Source organism: Melospiza georgiana, chromosome 12, assembly GCF_028018845.1.
Source record: "Melospiza georgiana isolate bMelGeo1 chromosome 12, bMelGeo1.pri, whole genome shotgun sequence".
In the NCBI taxonomy this organism is placed as follows: Eukaryota; Metazoa; Chordata; class Aves; order Passeriformes; family Passerellidae; genus Melospiza; species Melospiza georgiana.
Genome location: NC_080441.1, coordinates 14801613 through 14819041, shown reverse-complemented (window position 1 = coordinate 14819041; position 17429 = coordinate 14801613). Strand labels below are relative to the sequence as shown.

The window sequence follows — 17429 nt, the reverse complement described above, 5'->3', positions numbered from 1 at the left end:
CCTGGGGAATGGTCTCCTAAAACATCCATGAGGGGAGATTCTGACTGTGTTAAAGCCAGTGGGAACATTGACAGGACATGCAGAGAGCCTAGGACTTCTGCCAGGGCAATTTTCTCTCTTCTCCAACCTCTTTACTCTCCTCCTGCCTGGCCATGGCTGCAGCTCTTGGCATGACTGCAGCAGCATCCCTCAGCCTGAAGGGTCTGAGATGTTTTGCTGCTCTCCTCTGAGCCTAAGGAAATCTCTTCTGGCACTGCAGTGCAGCTCCTTTCATGGTACTGCTGTTCCTTGGGTTCAGCACCACCATCCAGAGCACAAGGCGCTCTCCTGTGGGAGTGCTGTGTGGAACATACAGGTGAGAGAAATGAGCTGGCACTTGTCCAGCTGAGGTCACCCAGAGCTGCACAGTGTGGAACACTCAGCTCAGTGCTGAAATGTGCTCCTGGTCTGTGCAGGGCCTGATTCTGAAGTGTGTTTTTGTGGGCATCCATTTGTTTAATGTGGTTTGGCATGAAGCGTTTCTTTATGTTGGCTTGGTGAGGCTGGCTCTCCCTGAGACACTTGGGTTTTGCTTTTCCTGCTGTGAAAGGAGTGAACTCCTCTCTTCTGGGTTGGCTGGGACTGTTGAGGGGTTTTTGTTAATTTCATTGGTTTTGATTAGAAGCCAAAAATATTTACAAGATAAAGGAAGCAAACTCACCTTAGAAAAATATTGTGCTGAGTTGCATAATTCAAATAAGGAAAAGCAAACACAAAGACCAGAAGGGGAGTTTCCTGGTCCCACAGGAATGCAGGATTGAAAAGAACTTTCTGACTTCTTGTGTCCTTGTTTGCTAGCAAGCATCATTAAGTCACTGAGCTGCTGCAGTTATATCTTCCATTTTCCAGAGCCTCTTTCCTTCCAGCTGTCTTCTTTTGGGAAGCTGAGATTAAAAATGTGTGTTTTAGTGGGTAGCAACAGGAAGCCAGGACAAATCTCTGGGCAACTTATTATGAAATCAAACCCCCCTTACCTTTCTTGCAAGAAGCAGTTTTTAAGTAGAAAATCCTAACACTGCAGTGTGAAAAAACAGAGCCTTCATTCACCTTGGTACTTCCTAAGAGGCAAAACCATCGCCCAGGCATCTCAGGGTGTTTCCTTGGATGCTGCCTCTAAAAATGTGGAGAAGAAACTGGCAGAGTCCACTCTTGCCCTGCCTGTTCCTAAGAGGTGAAGGGAAATGTTAAAATACTTCAGATTATTTCAGTTGTTGAACATAAGGCCATATCTTTTTCTAGTTTACCCGCAGCTCATGTGCTGCATCCAATCAGGGAGCTATTTTTCATATGTTAGACATCAAATTGGATGGGTCTGTCTTGTTTGCTTGGTGAAATTGAGAATTGCCCAACCAAAATAAATCTTTTATGTGCAAGAATGACTCATTAGAATAATTTTGAATTGCACTCATTTAAATGTTTTTATTTAATGCAAATAAAGTTTTAGATCCAATTGTAGTGTTTATTTCCTCCTTTTGCTCAAAATTTTTGGAAGATACAACAGGTTTTATAACTCACAGGAGTGTAAAGTCCCCAAAATCTGCAGTGTGTATAGTTACATTTCTGTTTTATAGATCTCTGTTTTACTGATATCAATTTAAATACAGCAGCAGTTTTAATGCTGTCAGTGCAATCTTCTCATGCCCAATTTGCTTCTAGATCAGTGAAGCTAAATGTGCTTTAAAATGCATGAATCTTTATTTACTTTTTATTACAATGGCCTGTTAGATCCAGGAGTAGTTTTGTAAGTGCATTGCCTCATTGTAATTAACTTTTATGAGTTTAGTTGAAAAGAAATATAAACTCCCATGCTTTGTAGCAACCCAGAAATTGATACAAGATAATGAGAAAACCGGAATTGTCATGTATAAAAAGAAAGACTCTTTGATGATAAACGGTTCCAGAAGTAAATTTGGTGCTTCATAAAGGCACCAGGCAGATCATGGAGATACCAAATAAAATGAAGACAGGTAATGTGTTTCACCCAGACAGATTTAGCTCATCTGAGAGGATGAACAGCTCCAGCTACAGGAGCCATGTGAGACAGACCCAGAGTCCTCCTTGGGTGTGTTTCATCCCCATCCTTAAAAATCTAAAATCAAGAGGAAGGATTTAACTAGAACTGCAAACATTTTACCAAGATTGAGTTAATTTTAGTCTGTGTCACTGTACACACAGATTGGCCTGTCTGTTCCTCATCTGGAGAAGGTCCCAGTTAAATGTTCACTCCTGGTGTCCCAGCAGCCCAGGGAGCTGCTGCCTGCACCTGACTGGGAGAACAGCAACTCCTCCTAATCTTTACCCTAATATTAGTTAAGTGAGAAATAAAATATTCCCCCCTTAGAAGCATCATATTTGTGACCCAGATTTTAAGACAAAGCTGTGATCACGGGTGAGCTGTGACAGGGAAGTGCATCTCATTGACTTCAGCCACTCTGCCCATCCTGAACACCCCACACCAGTTTTTGCTGTTACTTCTGCTCTCTCTTACTCACAAGCTCCTTGTTTTCCTTCCTAGAAGGTGTCTGCAGCTAAATCTAGCAACACTTCCATGCACCAAATATCTGGGACATATTATCTCATGCTGAGAACTTGCTCTCAGCAGAGTGAAATTGGGCTGAGGAAATAGTCAGTAGGATGTGTTTCTCCACACTTGTCAAGGAGCAGCCACACTTTCCAGGAATGGTCCTATTGCTGTCTGCTGTAAAGATGAACAAAGGCTTCATCTCCCTGGCTGCACCTGCAGATAGCAGGAACTTGAGGGAAAACCCAGAACCCCAAGGCTGGTCAGCTGTGTTTGTGTTCTCTGTCTGGGCTTCACCTTGAACAGCTCTTTCTTGTTCAGTGTCTGTTCTGTGTCCACAGAATCATCCAGGTAGGAAAAGACCTCTGGGATCATCAAATCAAACCATAAACCTGCCACAGCCTGGGGCACCAGCAAACCCTGTCCCTGAGCACCACATCCTCCTCTCTCTGAGCAGGACAGTGGCTCCATCACTTCCCTGGGCAGCCTTTTGCAATGCTCAACCACCCTTTCAGTGAAGAATTCTTCTGTAACATCCAACCTAAACCTCCCATGGCACAACTTGAAGCTGTTTCACCACTCAGGACATTTGTTGTTGGATATAAATGGATGTCTCATCTGCATTTTGCTGTTTGGTGTATTTGTGTACATCCTAACACATCTGGTGCTTCTGCTGTATTATATTATGGGAAGCACTGTGTGAAAATAAGTAAGATTTATTTTTAGTGCATGGTAACTTTATGTGATCAATACAATAATATCATAATTTCTTGCCTTAAGGGCTTAGCCTGAATGCTGGTGAAATGCCAAGACCTGATCAATAGTTTGCTGCATTTTTAGAAGAGATGGATGTGATGGGCCAGCTCAGCCTTTGTGCTCAAAAACATGGGGAAAATCACTGCCATTAGGCAGGCCAGTACAGCTATAGACAGCTGCTTTACACAACAGGCAAAGATATACAGAGAAGTGAGGTTAAATCTCTACCATTCCCCTGAATATGTTGTAAGACAAATATTCCAGAGTAAAACATTAGTTTAAATTATTCATGTTTCCAGGATTGGGGTAATTACTCAGAATTAACTTAGCTTTTTCATTCTACTTCCTTTCTCATCTGTCAGTTGAATTGATATCGTTAAATTCTACTCAGCAAATTATGATTTTACTGTCTCTATCCAATTGACATAACATATTCCTTGAAATTCTGGTTCTAGAGTTGTCTATTATTCATTAAAATACCCTCATAAGTTATTTCACTTCCCTGACACATAACAGTAAAAGTAGCAGTAAGTTCCTACTTTGTGTTTTATCAGCACATGCTGGGAAACAGGCTCTTTGTAATTCATCTGCTTGCATGGCAATGAAATGAAAATTACATAGATGGAAGAGGGCCACATGACAGTTGTTCAGCCTTGCACTATTTTGCACAGTGCCTCATTGACAAAATCCAATATTTTCCTGAATGTACAATTTACAAGAGGAACCAAATGCATCCTTACTGGCTATTCTGCCAAAATTCTCATTAAAGATGCTAATGGCATGAGGGGAATTTGTGCATGAACCTGTCATGGAGCCTAGGCTGTGATTAAAAATACGTGCTATGTCAAAATTTGGGTTTCCTGCATTAATTTCAAAGATATATTCCACTTTTCCACTCTGTGTTTTCTGCTCGTAACAAGTTTTCTTGTAGGAAAAGTTTACTCTTCCTGCAGGCAGTCTGATAAGCACAGGGAGAGCCGTGGGTTCACTGAGTGAATCTCTCACCCAAGATGCTGTCTTGTTTCCTTGATGAAAAAGGTTCAGGACTAGAAAGTTCAATCAGTAATATACAAACATGAAGTGTTCCTCTATCAGCTCTTAGGTGTGGGATTTGATGGGCAAGGCAGGGTGGCTGATAAGGTGCTGTTGACTCATGGTTGTTTTTTTGGGTGGCTTGATTTCCATTCCTGTTGACACATTGGTGGGAGCCTCAGTTCTCCAGCAGTGCTGGAGTTATCAGGACAGACCAGTTGTTATTCAGACCAACACCTCTCCATCTTCTGATGTATAATTTGTTTTGCAACGTGTTTATTTTTGGTAAGATTGGGGTGTTTTGCTTGTTTTTGTAAACATCTATTTCCATCCTCAATCAGAGGCAGCAGCTGCATGGAAAGGTCTTGGTGTTGCTGAGATATGAAATTGCATGACAGGCTTTCACTGGACCTGTTTGGGATGCAGGAGCCTGTAAATTTGTCTGACTGTGGCATTCACATTCTCTGAAAAAAATCCTTCACCCAGGATTTTTCTCCTGGGAATCCCAGAAGCCTCAGAGAAAAGTAAAACAATTCTTATCTCATTTGCTTCTCCTGTGTTTTGCTCCATTGGAATGTGTTTGGAGATTGTTTACCTACAGGTGATTGTTTCATTGGATTCTGGTGGGAGTTGTTTGGACTCTTTGGCCAAACAGGACCAAGCTGTGTTTGGCCTCTGGAGAGAGTAATGAGTTTTCATTATTATCTTTTTATCATTCTGTAAGTATCCTTTCTGTATTCTTTAGTATAGTTACTATAGTATTATTTAATATAATATAGTATTATAAAGTCATAAATTAGCCTTCTGAGAACATGGAGTCAGATGCATCATTACTGCCTTTAAGGACATTCCCAGCAAATACAATATCTGACACCTGTGAATACTGATGGCTGGGGCTGGGAGGCAGCAGAGCTCTGCCCTTCTGCCTTTGCACTTGTTCTGAATGGGAATTACTTCTCTCTCCACTATCTAATTGTTGGATTTGTTGGGTAAAATTTTGAATTTGCCAGTTGGACTTTTGTTGGTTTCTTCTGATCAGTCAATTTGAAATTAACAGAAAGGGAGATTTACATTTTAACTCAGGAGAAGCCAAGAGCAGTGAGTCACTTTCTCTTTCAAATCCAACTGTCAGTGTCCATCCAGGATGCACAGCAGCAGAACAAGATTAATTGATTGATAGAACACAGTAAGTTGATGTTGACAAGCATGAATACAGGAAAAACAACTTTCAGGGTGAAGTCCTTGAAATATAACTTTTACACCATACTTTATCTACTTTCCATAATGATTTTTCCATGATTTTCTGGTCCGTATTGGGATAGGTGCCTCTTGTACTTTGGGAAAAGCTAATTGTTCTATAGCACTAATATTATTCATTTGTGTTTGTGAAATTTTAGACAACAATTAGAATTTTAGAATCATGGAATATCCTATGAGTTGGAAAGGACCCTCAAGGATGATTGAGTCCACCTCCTGGCCTTGCATGGGAAGCCCCAAAAATCCCACCATGTGCCTGAGAGCATTGTTCCAAACGAGATCTCTCAGGCTTGGGGCTGTGTTCACTTCCCTGGGCAGCCCCTTCCAGTGCCCAGCCACCCTCTGGGTGAAGAATCTTGTCCTAATTTCCATCCTAACCCTGCCCTGATGGCTTCAGGCCATTCCTTGGGTCCTGTCTCTGGTCACCAGAGAAGGGATCAGTGTCTGCCTCTCCTCCTCCCTTTATGAGGAACTGCAGACCCCAGTGAGGTCTGTCCTCAGTCTCCTCTTCTTGTGGCACCCAGAGCTGTCCCCAGCTCAAGGTGAGAGCAGAGTGGGACAGTCCCCTCCCTTGACTGGCTGGCAATGCTGTGCCTGATGAACAGCACCTATTTTATTATGTTTAGCTAGATTATTATGTTAACACATTATTTTATTATTGTAGTTATCACTGGGTTTGATTTGTAATCAAGTGCAAGATTACACAGTAATAATAGTATAACCATGATAATAAAATAATGTTGCACTTGATTACAAAGCAAAAACAAGACTATCAAAACCCCCAATGGTATAACTTAACTAAATATAATTTCTTTAATTTCCTTTACCACCTCATGAGACCACTATAATTTTCTGGGTAATAGTATTCTTTTTAATATATCAGTACACCCACGCTTCATTTATCCATGTTAAATTAAACTTCTACTTCATGTGAATGGACCTCACAATAGGCCCACAATTTCTGCAAAACTCAGAGGAGTAGAGCTGCACCCAGAGGGTGGTCACAGGTTAACTTGCACTTTCTCTGGTGTTACCCATGGGGAATAGGGTCCACATGCCAAAACATTGCTATGGGAAATGGGATCACTTGTCCTGAACTGCAGTTTTCAGCAGATTTTTTTCTTTAATCTTCTCAGGATTCAAAACTGGGTATTTGCATAATTTGTGAGAGAGAGACAGAAAGGCAGGCAGGACTGGTGTTGTTGCCTGTTTGTTTTCTTTTTGGCTGAGGATGCCACCTGAATTTCAGGATGTGAGGATGGAGGTACATGTGATAGCTTAGTCTGAAGTGTTTCTAAACCTTTGGATCTGTGAGAAAAGCTGTGCTGAGTTGACTCTTATGTGTCCTCATCCAACAGTTTGACAACAAGTGGGCATATGATGGGCTGTAAGCACTGCAGTAGGAAAACACCATAACCTCAGGTTAAATCACATCAAACTTCTTTTATAACCGACTGAGAGAAATGAGCAGTTTTAGCTAGTAACAAGGTGTGCACAAAATGCTCACAATCGTGGAAATCCTCAGTGTCAAATTGCGTGGTTTTACCAGTTGGATTGTGACAGTAAATGACAAATCTGCTGCTGGGAGTAAAGGGATGATTTAAAATGATGTTTCATCAGGCTGGCTGGGGTGTAACAGCTCTTCTGGGAGGGCATGGGATGAGAAGGGTTGCAGGGGCCCTGTTTTCATTCCCAGACAGCTTTCCCAGACCCCAGGGCTGCTTTGGATGCTTGGGTGCTTGTGACAGGGTGACCTGCTCTGTTCACAGCAAGGGGCTTGGGACAAGCCAGCCTTATCTGAGCATCATATATCATATCATATCATATATCATATCATATATCATATCATATATCATATATCATATCATATATCATATCATATCATATGCTAGTCTGAATGGAGACTCCGACAGGAGGGCCAGCAGCTGAGCCCCCTCTTACCTGTGGCTCTGATGCTCCTGGGCTGAACACGGAATTATCCTGCAGGCCTTGGCAGGTGCAAAGGGAGGCACTGCCACATGCCAAGTGAGGGCTGCAGGCCTTCTTCCCTCCAAGGCTTGATGCAGAGACATCCCCAGGCCATGATTCTGCCCACACACCCCATCATGAGCCTTTAATGTTGGTAATTTTTGCTACCACAGAGGTGGGGGTTTGCAGCAGGAGCTCTCTGCTGTCTCTGCCCATGTCCTGTGGGTGTCTGTCCAGGAAAGCCTCCTGTGCTGCTGAGAGAAATGAGCTCCCTGGCAGGATCACCAGCCAATAAAGCTTTCCGACCCTGTCTCCTTGTGGAAAATTATTTTCAGGCCTGTGAAAGAAGCCTCCAGGGTTTCCATGGTGTGGCAAAATGAGGAAACATCTAAGAATTATGGGAAAATGGGGAAGAAGTGGAGAAGGACTGCTAGGTAACTGATGTTAACTTCAGACTTTGAAACATTGTGCTGGAAGATAAGGGCTGCTGAAATAATATTTTTCAAGTATTGTTCAAGATTTGAAAAGAGATCATGTAGTTAAATTATGGTAGCACTTGTTTGCTTCCTCTCATTTCTACATCTTATTCTTCAATTTCTACATCTTATTCTTCAGTTAGAAGACAGTTATCAGCAAAATTCCCTAAGTTTACATCTGGGCCACACCACACATCAGGAATCCTCATGGATGCCTGTGCATTTCTGGGTGCAAACTGGGCATATTTTGTATACATGCATGGTTCAGCAGGTTATTGCTATAGAGTACAGAACTGATAGCAATACAGCAATACAGGCATTTTCTAGATTGCTGTTAGAGTTCTTTAATTAAATGTCTGTCTCTTGCTTACACACAGGATGAATTGTCCTCCACTCCTGTTTCAGGGAATGCCCATGATCCTTCATTTTGCTGCCTTTTAGTTGGGTACCTGCACAGATTTCTCTGCTGAGCTGGTGCATGGTGATCAACAGACTCCCAGAGAAGTGACACTTGCTCATATGCTCACACACTTCCTTGGGATTAGTGCACATGGAACAGTGTTCATCAGCAAATGAGCTATCATTATTATTATTCCCTTGGGAGAGCCCCTGAAGGTGCTGTTCCCAGTGTGCTGTGATCCAGCCTGACATTTCTGCTGTAATGAAAATTGTATTCTTGGTTAGGAGGGGTCTGGGAACAGGGGCAGGAAGGCTTTGCAAGTGGGAGATGATGCCTCAGGGTTTAGCTTTTATATTTTTCAGATTCTGTGCTGCTTTAGTGTTTACTTCTGAGCTTCATATTAGGGGGTAGTGAGCTCTCTTCACAGAGCAGGGAGACAAAACAATTCCTGCTCCAGCTGGGGACCAAGGCCAAATTATCAAAATTTCAGACCCAAGAGTACAAACAACGTGGGCTGAGGAGAGAAAAACAAGAAGGATGGGACTTCATAACCTAAAGCTGGAATTGGACAATTAACACCAATATGCAAATGCAGCAGAACCTATAAAAATGAGAGACTCCATGACTTTGGTTGTCCATTTTGTGACCATTTTGGTTCATCTTGGGTGTAGCCCTGGCTGGGCTCTTATGCTGCCCAAGGTGGATCCACTGAGGCCTTTTAATAAATCTCTACTTTATTTAACTCCCTCTAGCCTCTGTTCTAGGTCAGCCTTCACAAGGCATCAGAGGTGTGCGCCCAAGGGATGCAGTGACAGCAGGACAGTAGATGGCACTAAGGGTGAGGACCAGAATTTCTTGGCTTCTGAGCAGCCCCCAAGTAATTGCTTTTGGCAGTGGCTGCTGTGGAACACACTCACACTGGCATTCCTAGCTGTATAATCACTTAGAATCAGAGATGGAGGAATCAGCTTCCTTGGAGGACACTAAATGTGGCATGTGTTTTGCAAATCCTGAGAAATACCAAGAATGAAAATTATTATCTCTAAGCACGACCAAAATATGGCTTCTTTCCTTTGGGTGCAGTGGTTCCTTGCCAGCATCAGTCTCACCAACTGCTTGTACTGGCTTTTGACCTCACCAGACAGCAAACTGTGCCTCCCACAGGCATGAAGTGCAGCAGAGCATTAACCCACTGTCCCTAGTGGCAAAGCTGATTCACTGAACTCCTTCAATATCCCTAAATTCCCCAAAGCTCTTGAGTGTGGGTTACACTCTGTTTAGGTGCAGGGCTGCACTGAATGGGGGCAGAACAAGGATCACATCCTGGGCACATCAAGCAGCCTGCAGCAAGAGGGAGGCAAAATCACTGACACTTTTCAAACAGCACATCTCACTTCATGCTCTATATCCCAAGACATAGGTAAAAAATACTGAGTGGGCATGGCAGGTAGAGCAGACCAAACATCTGCATCGTATGCTCAAAGCCAGCACTGCTAGTTTGCAATACAAAGTTTGCAGTGAGTATGCAAATTCTTATCAAATTTGTCATCTTCCTGGAAGATTTAATAAAAATGTTAGCCAGTGAAAGATGACAGATCTATGTTCTCTGAATAAGGAACCCTTCATATCCAAGGAATATTTTATCTGTTACTGATATCAGGTATTTTATCATGATTTGGAAGCCAGTTTGTCCAGCTGCATTGTCAGGAGGGAGCCCGAGCTGAGAAAGAGGATTAATCCCATGTAGGCTCCCAGGCAGCTGTCAGCATAGCACGGACATCTGAATTGCCACTGGGTTATGCTGAAATAAAACCAAATACCTAAAAGATTTCCTCTCTATGGTTTTGTGTCCTTTCCCTAGCCCTAGAGGCAGTCCTAGGATTGAGGCAGAGTTGAAAAACTTGATTTGGTATTAGGAACTCTGAGTTCAAGCAGATGGCTTCTGCTCAGCAGACAGCTGTAATTGAAGAATGCCACATCATTTTCAGTTCTGAATTTTAGTTTCCTCAGATGATCTGTAAGCTTTGGCAGCTATTTCTTATGATAATGGATCTTTCTCAATTTCATCAGAACCGAGGAAAACCACCTGTTACTGACACATGTTTGTGCACTTTGTAATGAGATGGATTATTTGAAAATATTTATATTCTCATGTTTAGAAGGTATTTGTGTGAGGTCTGTGTTTGCTTGTGGGCTTACAGTGTGGTGTTCATCCAACTGTTGCTTCATTGCATGTTTAAATAACAGGTGAAGGCTGATCTATGAGCTGCATGAAGGGAATTGAAGGAGAGGATGCTCTCCTGATGCTGTGCTGACATACAGAACATCAGTGGGTAGAAAATGCTTACTGTTATGGATATTTTATTAGGCAGTGGTTTCATTGAGATCAATTACTGTGAAGAACATGTAGCTCAGAAATGTGTGAAGAGATCACTGCTCTTTTGGAGTTAAAAGGCTGTAAGGAACTCTTTACATGAACTTGCTGAAACAATTCAATTAATTGTGCCATTGCTCTGTTAACTGTCCATATCACTCAATGCAAAAATTCCAGATGCAGCTACAGATGCTTCAACTGTGAGCAGAGAACAGCACTGAGCCTCAAAATTTATCCTCTGGCTTCAAACATAATTTTAGTCTCTGCCAATAAATGAAAAAATTAATATAACACATGGAGTTATGGAATGACAAATCACACCAGAATAATTTTATATTTCCATAAGAGAAGAGATGCTGACATTGGGATGAAAACAACATTCACTAGCTTTGCTTCTTAGCAAACATCCCATTTTATTAACAGGGTTGTTCAAAGTATAGTATATGGAAAACTGGCTCCTTGCATTTACAATAGTACTTAAATGGTATTCAAGCAACCTTTCCCTATCTCAGATAATTATATCTGTTCTAGCTTTAATTTTCCTTCTTTCTTACACGTCCTGTCAAGACTGCAAGTCATTGCAATACTGGATAGAAAGAAAAATATACCAGCTAAAATTCTTGTAACAGCATGTGAGTGCAATTGTTTAATTTGCAATAAAATACAGTCCCATCAATTAATCACTGTAACTTGTGAGACAAGAACCACAATATCTTTGGAGGCCCATTCATCTCCTCTGGAGTTTCCCTCAGTAGTGAGGGGTTTCCAGAGGAGACCATGCTGCTTCATGCCCATTTCCATGCTGACAGCTCCAGGAGCTGTAAAACAAACAGCTCAGGGGAAAAGCAAAGCTCAGGAAGAGTGTCACAGCCCAGCTGGATGTGAGCAGTGGCACAGATCCAAATAAATCCCTAGTTAGTGTGGTGTTGCACTATGGCAAAGCAGCATCCTATCCTCTACTCCCAGATGTTCAAGCCAAGCGTGGGATGCCAGCAGTGTCTCCCTGGACACTGATCCCATCACCTGCTTTTCTTGCTTGGTGGTCTCTCCATTCCCTTGGCCATCCCATCATCTGAGAGCCCATCCTCTGCTCAGCACCTGTGACAGTGGTCACAGGAGTTCTTGGATGAGGGAAGAAATGAGAACACTGACTCCATGTTTCAGAAGGCTTGATTTATTATTTTATGATATATATATTACATTACAACTATACTAAAAGAACAGAAGGAAAAGCTTCATCTCAGAAGGCTAACTAAGCTAAGAATAGAATAGAAAAGAATGATAACAAAGACAGCTGGCTCAGACAGAGAGAGAGAGCCAGCTCTGCCGTGACTGGTCACTAAATCCAAACATCCACACGAGACCAATCACGGATCCACCCGTTGCATTCCACAGCAGCGGATAATCATTGTTTACATTTTGTTCCTGAGGCCTCTCAGCTTCTCAGGAAGAAAAAATCCTAAGAAAGGATTTTCATAAAAAAAATGTCTGCGACAAGCACCCCTTGGGACATTCAAGCCTTTTTGAACTTGCAGCACTGAAGAACAGAATCCTTCTGCTAAAAGTCACCATCATTCTTTGTGTGTAGGTTATGTCCCTGTGCTTAACTGTGCTGTTTAAGGGATCCAGATGGCCTTAGGACAGCCTTCTTTTGCTCTAGGAAAATGCAGACTATAAACTTAAAGGTAAACATAATTTCTCATGTAACTTGATGCCCAGGAGTTGAATATATTGGAAAAACTTTGAATTCCACTCTATTGATGATGAAATCAAAAGGATTGGCAGTGCTGCCCTTGAGATGAGCTGTTGCTTTAGCCAGGAGGCTGCATGTCCCTGAGCCCCTCTCTGGACAGTGTAAACACTGATGGCTGTGGGGGACCAAGCAAAATGTTCTGTACTTCTTGGGCACGATGGAGACTTTCAGCACCCTTGGGTGTGTGACTCTCAGAGGGATATGGATGTCTCTGAGTCATTTGTCTATGTAAATTTGAGGAAAACAAACTAGCAGAGAAGAGATAACATAGTTTTACACTTCCTGGTGTGGTGTTTCAGACTTAGAAATGCTTTACTTCCTAGATAAGAGAGAGAGAAGAGAATAATTTAAATTCTTTCATTCCCTTGGGAATAATGCAATGCAATAATGTTAAAGCTGGATGTAATTGCTTTCTATTTTTGTAAAGCCTGTGGCAGCTATGAACCTTTAAAGTGAACACTGGAAAGTCTGGTTTGTACAAATTTCTTCAGTTGCATCAACGGTGCAGAGGGGCTAAGAAGCAGTGGGAAAGTGTGAACTTTATTCTACAAACCACAACAGTGGCTTTCCCTGGGATGTGTGAAAGAATCTTCAAAAGCAGCAAAACCCCTCAGAAAGTGACAGGTTTGGGGTCTGTCCTGGGCTGCTGTTTGCATTGTCTGCTGCTGCAAGGGAACCCAAGTGAGGGCTGTCATTGCTTGGGGCACTCTGCTCCTTTTGGAATTGCCAGGGAGTTTTCTGAGGCATCTCTTGGATCTTTCTGCTGATCTTCCCAAGGGTCAGAGCACTCTGCAGAGCAGTGCATCAGTGAATGGCCCGAGCCAGACCTGTGGCAGCTGCAGGATGATAAAGGTGCTTCAAGCTCACTGTGTTGCCTTTTTAACTGCTGGGAGGCTCTGCTTTGTACTGGGATTTATTTACTAAAACTGCTGCCTGTCTTTATTTAATTCCTTAAAGTAGTTAAAAGTGAATTGTAAATACAGTAAATATCAGAAGCCTAAAATGAGGAAAATTACACATATTTTAGTTTTTAGCCAACCCAATGAACATTTTAGAAAAGGATTTCGAACACATAAGCATCTTTAGTACTTATTTTGCACGTGTTAGCTCTGTTTCTTTTATATAAATAGTGTATATGGTCTGCATATATGTCAAATGTCATAATGAGACAAAATATATAGTTTTTATTCCTGTATCATTTTGAAGGATGCTTTTTTATCCATTTTTCCATCCCAATAGACACAAGGCACTGGCTAAACACAACAAATGTTTGCTGAAACCTTTTCCAAATTCCTGTTCATGGCTGGAAAAGGAATGATTCATGCAGATTGATGTGAGTTTCTCATGAAAAACTCTTGAAGATACAGAGATAAATTTTACAGAGTTCTTCACTTCATTGTTGTGTAAGCAGGTATTTTGTTGCTGTTATTCCAGATTTGTCCTAGGTGTTATACTAGATTTTCCCAGGAGATATCCTGGAGCAGGTTGTAGAAGTACTGAACATGTACAAGAAACAGACATTTTTTCTTTTTCTGTACAACCATTCTCCTACAATCTGGAGTAATTCTGTTTTACCATTCGACTTAATTAATTTTGCTTCCATTTGCTGTGTTTTGGATTGTTCAGTCACCTCCTTCTTCAGTAGCTGGTAATTCTGACTCTCATGCACTGAACAATGCCAATAGCAGTGCTAAGCAACTCTCTTTACCCATATGCATAAAGCTCTGACAAAAGTGACTCAGTTTCATAGCTGCCATCTTTCTTGATGAAAAACACAAAAATTGTAAGGAACTCTTATCTGACAGCAAATTAACTCCACACAGAGATGGTCTGTGACTATGCCAAAATGCCTTTGAGTTTCTTTGTTTTTCTGCCAGCAGTCTGTGCTCATCTCAGCTCTTCAGTGACACACAGGAACTGTGGTTTGCTTTTTCCTCCTGGGGCAGGAGATGAAATCCACCTGGGGCCATGACTCCTGGTTAAGTATGAGTGTTTGTCCCATGTGTGCTGTGAGGAACCACATCAACCACAGATGCCAGGAGATGCTATTCAGTCCTAGAGGCTGAGGCAATATGCTGCAGAAGTTTCCTTCCTGCAAGGATTTTTGCATGCTGGTTTTATTCTGATCAGAACCAGAGGCTAGCACTGACCTCAAAGTAATATCACTGCAATAGTTTTCTGTACACTTTTCTCTGTTAATTTGGCCAGTGTCAATTTCTACACCCACAAAATATCTGGAGGGAAAAAAATCTGTGATTTGATTACATGCTGTGTAAAGAAATACCAACTTCTGTTTTGATCTGCTGCATTCATCTAATTCCCTTCAGCACTCTCCTGTCTACCTATCGACACTTGTCTACCTGCCAGTGCATTAAATATATGATTTTAAGGGCTCAGATTAATTCAAGGTACAAAAATCAGTGTTTGTTACAAAGAATTTGGTTTTTTGCTTATGCAAGTGTTTAGAACTGTTTCTTTCTTGGAGCCAAATTTGGACTGAGATGAATATTTTTCACTGGAAATGCAATTACTACATCTTAGAGGTGCTGGGGTCCAAGAATTCATTTCACTCAGTCATCTGCTCTTCTAAATATAGGGTAATTGCTATTCTTTTTAAATGAAATAAGAGAAAAAAGAACAAATTAGAGAAATGTTACCCTCTGTAATTAGAGTGTTTCTGAGGATAAAATTGTTTTAAAGGTATGACATTGTTAACAGACTTTTTTTAATCCTTGTTTGCATCTTGGCACAGTCACAGGGCACATTTCCTATGTTTTGTACATTTATTCAAAACAGAATTAGAATAAAGCTGTTTTTCTTTTTTTACAAATTACTGGCTTTGTAGTCTGTGTAGGTGTTTCTCAAAGGCACGCACCATGCTTACTTAAAAATAATTACATTTTGAGCTAGAATATATATTATGCCCTTCCAATTGAGCTACTGTGATGCATTACAAGCTGCCATTCTACAAATTTCCAGAGTGACATTTTGTTATTGCAGATGATTTTAGGAAACTTCCTGAGAAAGTAAAATGTCTACTCGTGCCTGTTCAGCTGGAAGTGTAATAGAGTGCTCTGGGAGGGGAAGGACTAACAGGATTTGGCGTTAGGAGAACTCCCATCTCACTTTTATCCTCAAAAGCATCCCGCCAGTTTGCCTGGGCAGTACTGAGGGCAGCATGGCTTGGGTGTGTTGGTGTCTGTGGTTCCTCAGGGCCAGGGCTGGCAGCAGGTGATGTCTGCTGTCCCCACACTGGGATGTGTGCTAGTGCACTTCAGCAGCAGAGGTTGTTCGGGGGGGAATCAGCCACTGGAAGTGTTTGGATAGCTTGAAGGAAGAGGCAAGGGAGGCTGTTCATCATTCAGTAATGCTGGAAAGGTGGTTGCTGTAGAAACCTCTTGCAGGTCTAGCAAATGTCAGCCATCAGACTGTGCCCGCTGCAGCAGCGCGGCTCAGCCCGAGAGGCTCCCACGCACAGGAAGCCTGGAGGCTGGCTGGCTTTTTCTGGAGACACTGGGGGTTTCCTGGCCATCTGCCTGGTGTGGGGAGTAGCCATCAGTGTCACTGTTCCCTCTGCAGAGGCTGCTGCACAGCCACGATCACGCTGCCCAAGCTCCCAGGGATGGCTCTCTCCATCAGGGAGCACTCAGGGCTTTGTGCTCCTGGTTCATCCCAGCCTGAGCACAAAGCTGGCTCTGGCAGCTCAGAGGAGCACTGAGGGGTAAAGTGTGATGGATGTGCTTTGGTGTGTGTTGGCAGTGAGAGCCTGGGGCTGTGCAGGGAGCACAGCTCCCACTTGTGGGATTTCTGACTTGTTCTTCCCCAGAGCGTTCACTGAGGCATCACCCAGCAAATCCAAGGTGTGCTTGGCTGCAGCTCTGAGCTCAATTGCAGGCTGATGGCAATGATGTCCTCAGCTATAACAAAGTGTGAAGTGAGCAAGAGGCAGAGAATTTGATCCTAGTGTTATAAAGGGGCTGAGTCATATTTAATCAAGCTCTATTCATTTGTACAGCAGAGGTGCCTTTTAAAGTAAAGATGCTCCAGCCACAAAGTGCCTTACTTAGTTCCCTTTGACAGGAACCTCTCAAATGCTTGCTGCTGTGGATTTCAGTCCACTCACAGTCCATTTAATAGATATGGTGCACACTCCCTGAAATGAATGGCTTATCTCCCCAGAGCTGAGGTCTGGCTGTGTGGGTTTGGTGAGTACTTAGCACTTCATCTGCTTGTTTCCCACTGGTAAAATGAGCTAATGTGTCCATCTCGTTCTGCTGTGCTCTTTGTGAAAGGTTCCTCGGCTTCTCTGGGACATTTATAATAATTTACTCTGGTTCAGTTAATCTTAGGTTTCTGCATGAAGGTATCCTGGGTCTCTCTTGGCTGGGTAATTTGTTTCAAACTATGATTTCTGACACTAATGTTTCATCCTTTCCATTTGAGATCAGTAGGATGGAGCTGCACCATTCTTAATATAACATTGATTCTACTGAGTGATGATTCTGATCCTTGGGGTAAACTTCAAGATTGCTTTAGACATTCATGTTCTGAATGAAGACACAAGAATATCTCATTATTCAATTATTATGAAGTCTCTCATGTTTTCAGCTGCTATAGATAGTCTTGATTTGTTTTGGTAAGAAGCCCAGAGCTTGGCAGGACATGTTATTGATCTCACACAATCCATTCTGGACACTGACATGGGGATATCATTCACAAATCAATTTTCTCTGAGCTTTGATTTAAGTATCAGTGGCCTTTGAGGATCTTTCTGGGTCACTTCAGCACTGATCAAACTGTTTAATAAGTGCAGGCATCCAAATGAGCTGTGTACCAGCTGCAGTCAGATGTGG

At 42.2% G+C, this 17429-nt stretch overlaps 1 protein-coding gene across 4 annotated transcripts in view; it reads left to right on the top strand.

Moving 5' to 3' along the window:
- The window catches only part of HTR2C (5-hydroxytryptamine receptor 2C), a 217144-nt gene that overhangs the window by 184161 nt on the left and 15554 nt on the right, over nt 1-17429 (top strand). The gene's annotated exons all lie outside the window — the stretch shown is intronic.